Here is a 6,248-nt window from a genome sequence, read left to right on the forward strand (position 1 = left end):
ATTACTGTAGATCTCCTACTTCCACTCGTACGGAAATTTTGAGAATCGTAGACCCTCTAATTTCAAAGAAGGGTACTCCTTTTTAGTGTGATAACTGGAGGGGTGTTTAGGTGCTTCCTGAGGCCACAAAGGTAACAGCTAAAATTATACTGGAACGCATCAATCCTAAAGCTTGGGGAGGCCATCATCCCTTGTTTTCGCTTGAGTGGCGCTTTTTGCAAGGTTGAATAGCTGCGAAACTCTAAATTCAACATCAACTGCTTGTACGATCCATCTGGCGTTGATTGGACAACAAATACTTTGAATAGTTTACATGAGGAGTTGCTTTTGTCTGCACCAAGCAATGGATCCACTCTCCCAAGATCGTCGACGGAGAACAGTAGAGGGGATGTGTACGGTTTTTATAATGTCCTGGGAGGAGGACAGAACTGATCTCATCAAATGCTATGAAAGCAAATCTTCTGGCTGACCTAGATTTCGGCTTGGCGGTGCTTAGGAGCGTTTCGACGAGTACTGGAACACGCTCCCCGGTGACGGTAAGAATTGTGTCGCTGTAAGTAATAAAGCGGCAATGGTCTGCAACTTACTTCACCGTCACGTGCGCCCATTGCGGGCGACGCTCCAATCTTTGAGGGGTGCTACGGTGCTGTACCTGTTGTAGCCTTGTGATTCCGTAGTGGCAGAGGACGACAGTAAGTAATCTGCAAGACTGCAAAGTTCCTGCCATTTCGATTGAAGCTGTCTATTTCTCCTCCTTTCAATAGGCCTTGGAACTGGTAACGTCGGAGTTCTTATTATTTTTATTAGTGAGCTACGAGCCTTCATCAAGACTTGGCCGCAACAGGTGAGTGGTATTCTGGAAGCCGCAATAACACATGCTGCGTCGCCTGAAATTCTTCTGAAGGCGCTGCACACCCTTAGCGCCACTAAGCGGTAAGTCTTACTCACCCTCCTCTTATAACTATCACACGCTAGCGCTTCCTCCCAAACTGGTGCGTATCATAGTGTGGAGTGAACCACCTGCGAAACCGATTATCGTGGCCTCCTTTGGCATCGAAAGGGCAAGGACCCGATTATGAACCACGTTCCACAGGAGAGGGGGGTTGTGGTACTCCCGCGGTGACGGTGCACTGTTTGGATCCCTCATCCGTTTCTTACCAAAGTGTCCTCCCCGAAAGGTAACTTTCGAGGGGCTTGGTCAAATAACTAGGGGCACCTGCTTTAGCCAGTGAGCTTTTTATCCATTCCCAGCTAGCAGAGTTGAACGCGTTTTTGACGTCCAACTTCAACACGGCACAGCATTTATTACACAACATCACGTCCCGAGTCAGCTTCAAAACAACGTCTACAGCGTCGATGATTGAGTGAGCTTGTCGAAATCCAAATTGTCGCTCCGATAGTCCATCCTTATATTTAATGATAGGCAGTGGTCTATTGTAGATGGCCCTTTCGAGCATCTTTCCTACCGTGTCGATGAGGCAAATCGGGCAGTATGATGATGGATGTCCTGGGTGCTTATTCGGCTTCGGGCGAAAAACTAGTTTTTGCCTTTACTACCGGTCGAGGAAGACTCTTTCTACAATGCATATTTCAAATAGTGGTTAGAGCGCAAGGCTGTTGTACGGAAGGTCGCGGTTCAAATCTCACTGGTGGCAGTGGAATTTGTATCGTGATTTGACGTCGGATACCAGTCGACTCAGCTGTGAATGAGTACCTGAGTCAAATCAGGGTAATAATCTCGGGCGAGCGCAATGCTGACCATATTGCTTCCTAGTGTACCGTTACGGTCTTGAATGAAGTGCTCCAACACACTTCAAGGCCCTGATCCAACATGGATTGTTGCGCCAACGATTATTATTATTATTAAGAAGGCGAGGAGGGGTCTCCAAATATGCAAAAGGGGTGCACAATTTTTTCACCAAATATAGTCATGTGGGATATCAAATGAAAGGTCTTAATTATTACTTTCCGATGCCGGTCTTAGTTTTGACATCTGTTGGAAATTTAGAGAGTGCCGGAGGCCGAAACTGATCATTTCTTTGACGAACCTGTTCTGAGAAACTACCCAACTAACCAAAAAATCTGGAAAAAAATCAGCAGGCCGCCACTATATGGTGCCTAGGGTCCGAAATACAGTTTTGAGTAACTGACTGCAAAACTCTATTTAAGTTCATCCTAGCACCACGAAATTTTGCAACAATGTAGGCTATGACATATCCTGGCAAGTTTGGTAGAAGTCGCACTATTACTAACAAATTTATAATAGGTTGAAGTTGTTGGTTCTGTGCAAATCCAAGATTTTGAATGTCAGTATCACGTGAAAGTGGGTATTCTCACATAACATATGCATATATTACGTGCTAGGTCCTAATGGGACAAATGTCCACTCAAATACAAAAAACCTTTCATGCCTAAAGCGTCCAGCTTCCGGTTTCCCGAATTGTCTTATAGGTAATGCTATGTATAAACTCAGGTTTTTTGAAAGGACCAGGATGGATATACGATATACGATATATCGACTATATAGAATAGTCATTTGTGATCTGCTGTTCGGGAAGTTTTGAGGAGAGTAATACCATTTTGCCTGAAATCAACAACGGTGAAAAGGGGTTATTGATGCCCGACGGTGAAGTTAAGAGAGATCTTCATTGTGAGCCTCTTTACAGCAGACGTTGACGCTTCAGTTTCAGCTTCATTTTAGCCGTCAAGTATGTTCCAAGGTTCTTGTCACTAAGCCTGGGTTATCCTTTGCACCCCATATTAGTTTTCGTAGGCTGTCCTTTGGCAACCTATACTAGTTAAGATTCGGTGGAGTTTCTTCCTTGCCGATTTGCGGACCTTAAAATTACCCCTTCTTGGTCTCTCAAGCACTGCATTCGAGCATTACGAGTTAGTGTTATGAGCTGGAATGATTTTGCGACTGTTTCGCAGTTCACATTGCATTAGTTTTCCCTGAATTTTACCCTGCGAACCCATTACTCGATTCAACAAACATATTAAAAACAGGCAAAGACTATATATATGTGAGGATAGATGTTATTGCCGTACATCGAACTCAAAAGACAGTAACTTCCATAGTCATTTAGTTTCAGTTTACAAACAATTGTTGGCATTTCTTTAAAATTACTACTTCACAAGATAGTATAATCTATTATTTCTGATTACCCCAATCAAATGGATTTATTGCGGATAACTGTTGATTCCTTACCAATGAAATACTTTTTGGTCCCATATATCACTTGTCTTTAATGGCTGTTCCTTCTACTTTAGCAAGGCTTCCATCAATCAATTAAAGTAAACAAATGATCAATAAGCCAACTCAAAAGACACAAATACTCTCTAACAAGAAAAAATTAACTCCAAACAAAAATGAGGTAACTACATGGATCCTAAATAACTTCATTGCCTTAAAGTGTCTATTACCTGTGTTGAATGATCTGGTCGTTAATCAGGTGTACAAGGCAACAAAAAAGAAGGCAGCCCAAAAAATAAGAATGAAAACGACGGAAAAAAAAACCATACCCACCTCCATAAAATACTTTTCTGTCGATTAACGTGGCAACTAATCAACGCACAAGAAAAATAATGAAAGCAATTACGTTATGATACTCACGTTCATTAATTTCAAATCAAATGTTGGCCTCATCAATCCACTCGTAAACATGCGAACGGTGGACCCTGAATGCTGGACCCTGGCCAGATTAGCCACAGAATCAGCATCTTGTATCTGTTACATCTTTGTATGAAGTAGAAGACACGTTGTTACCTTTTGCCTCGTCTCATTGCTAACCATCGTCTTTATATTATATCTGACCGAGACATCTTGATTACACTTCGTGGTGTATCTAAACAACAAGAAGTGATTGCCTCCGAGAAATCAGAGTGGGCAAATGATGACCAATAAACATTAATCATTATTTATTAGTGTTGTACGAACTTTAAACAAACATCAGTTCTCTAAAGAGATTTTCTAGCATTCATCTGGTGATTAGAATAACTGGTTGCGGACGATTCCCAACCTTTTCTGGGAGGACTTGCTGATCACCTCAAATGGGAGGATGTCGCCTGTTCTACATATAAATTGCATAGGAAATGAAAGTTTTAATTGCATGACGAGCCCTGCAACCAGAAATTGGTGCTAGAAAGCATAGTACCTAATCTGGCAGAACGCTGAGGACGATCGCTCAACAATCTTCACCTCCATCTAAGAACCTAGAATGGAAGTCCTCAGAAAGGCTACCACATTAGTTAGTACGCGCGGCACTGGAACAGACGGTTTCCAAGCACTGTCGGATGAATCCCACATCTTTAATATTTCTCTGAATGATTTCAATACTTCTTGTCTTCCCTCCATTATCCACATTTCATTATTTCGTTACAACTTCTTAAAGCGAGGTAAGTTTCATCGAGATCTTCCTAATGAAGAGCTTGACGTTGATTTAAATTAAACGGATACCGTTCCTCGGGTTCCTGGGACCCTGGGTTCCTCCACTTTCTTCCCCCCATATTGCGAACAAGAATAATTTTATGATTCATATCTATTACATGATTAAAAAGATAGTCTTCACTCCGTTTGAGATTCTTTCTTGCAAGTTGTAAGGATCGAATGATCATCAAATCTATCACATCGGCCGTTGTACAGAGCGATCTGATTAAAAATTCAATGTGTTTATTTTATAATAATGACTTTCAAATTGTATTGGCAGCGGTTAGTGTTCTAGGCCCAGAAGATGACGAAAAGAGAAGAAGACGCTTGTCTTTGGGGCCCAGTCTTGTTAGGCTTGATGATAAATGATAGGTGCCAAGTCAAATTGGATCTATTTCGATCTGGCAGTAAAGTTTTTGAGGTGCTATTTTGACAGTATCGTGGTATTGCATCTGTGGGTGAGTAGTTCCTCCGTGAGAATAAGATTCCAATTAAAATATTTATGTTTCGTAGGTGATTGAGTTTGTTAGAAATAAACGTGGTTTAAGAATTATGCACGATTGACATATACATTGAGTGATCAATTAAAATGTTAATGGAATCAATAAAGATATTTAAATAATTAGTTGCAGATAGTTTTATGTATCCTTCTACCTCAACCCGTTGGGGAGTGCCGTCCTCACATACTCAAGAAGGGCGATCAGACCCGAGTCTGCAAGGGACCCATCAGAAGTGGCTCTGACCACGAAGCCTCACCGGAGGTTATCTGGTATCATGGGACGGCCCTCTGGGACCATATGCTGCAGGAGAATTCCTCGAGGATGTGTTCCGGTTATTTGTGCTTGGCCCCCTTGTGGGAGTTTCATGATGGTTGCGGTTATGCTTACATCGTGGGCAGAGCTCTTCGGAGCTCAAGCGTGGATTTGTGCTGTACAACTCGGATGCCGTACCCCTTAGTTGCGGCAAAGGTGTTAGATAGGCCTTGCATCCACTGCTATGAATGTTGAGCCTGCACTCAGTATAAACCAGTACCGCTGTGCCAGTCATGGCGGGGCTCTGATTGTGGCCTCCAAATCAATCCGTGTCCGAAGAGGACCGTGGGATTATACCTACACCGCAGGTACTCGTGCTAAACCCGCAGGACTCTCATGTATCCTTTTACCCGCTCACAGCATGGTAAATGTACATGTCAACTCTCCAAAAAATTCCGGAGTTATCATTCCTCTATACAGTTCGAAGTCTTCTGTTTCCTGATCACAGTCTGCTTTATATTTATGACTTAATCATTCCAACTTGCTGACCTGTTGTATGCCAATGGAAGTGATCGACTCGGCTCCTGCATGGTAGTCTCAAAAGGCTTCCAAGCTAATTCGGTTAACGACCTATGATGGCGGCACCAGGCTGACAGCCCATTGCAGAGCGAACTTGGGAAAAAACGAAAGGAGGAAGAGACATCTCAGGTACTCTCCAGGGCTCAAAAGAAGAAGGCGAAGAGGAACAAGAGACAACAAAACGTCGCGCCATCAGGAAAACCTCGGCCTAAAATTAAGCCGGACACGAAGGACGGAGCACCAAAAGAAAAGGAAGCCGACAAGACTTTTGCAGAAGTCCTCAGTGAAATCCGTTACAAGATTAAACCCGAATATAACGTAGCAGAAGTGTCTTCCATTCGTAAAACAAAGGGTGGTGGAGTTGTAGTGACCGCGGCTTTTCGACGGGAGGGAATCTCATTCACCTCTTTCTGAATTAATTTACTTAAAGAATGCATTTCATAACGTTCGCCGCGGATTGCACATTATTGAATGTATTAGGGCGAATTAAT

Source organism: Hermetia illucens, chromosome 5 (genome assembly GCF_905115235.1).
Source record: "Hermetia illucens chromosome 5, iHerIll2.2.curated.20191125, whole genome shotgun sequence".
In the NCBI taxonomy this organism is placed as follows: domain Eukaryota; kingdom Metazoa; phylum Arthropoda; class Insecta; order Diptera; family Stratiomyidae; genus Hermetia; species Hermetia illucens.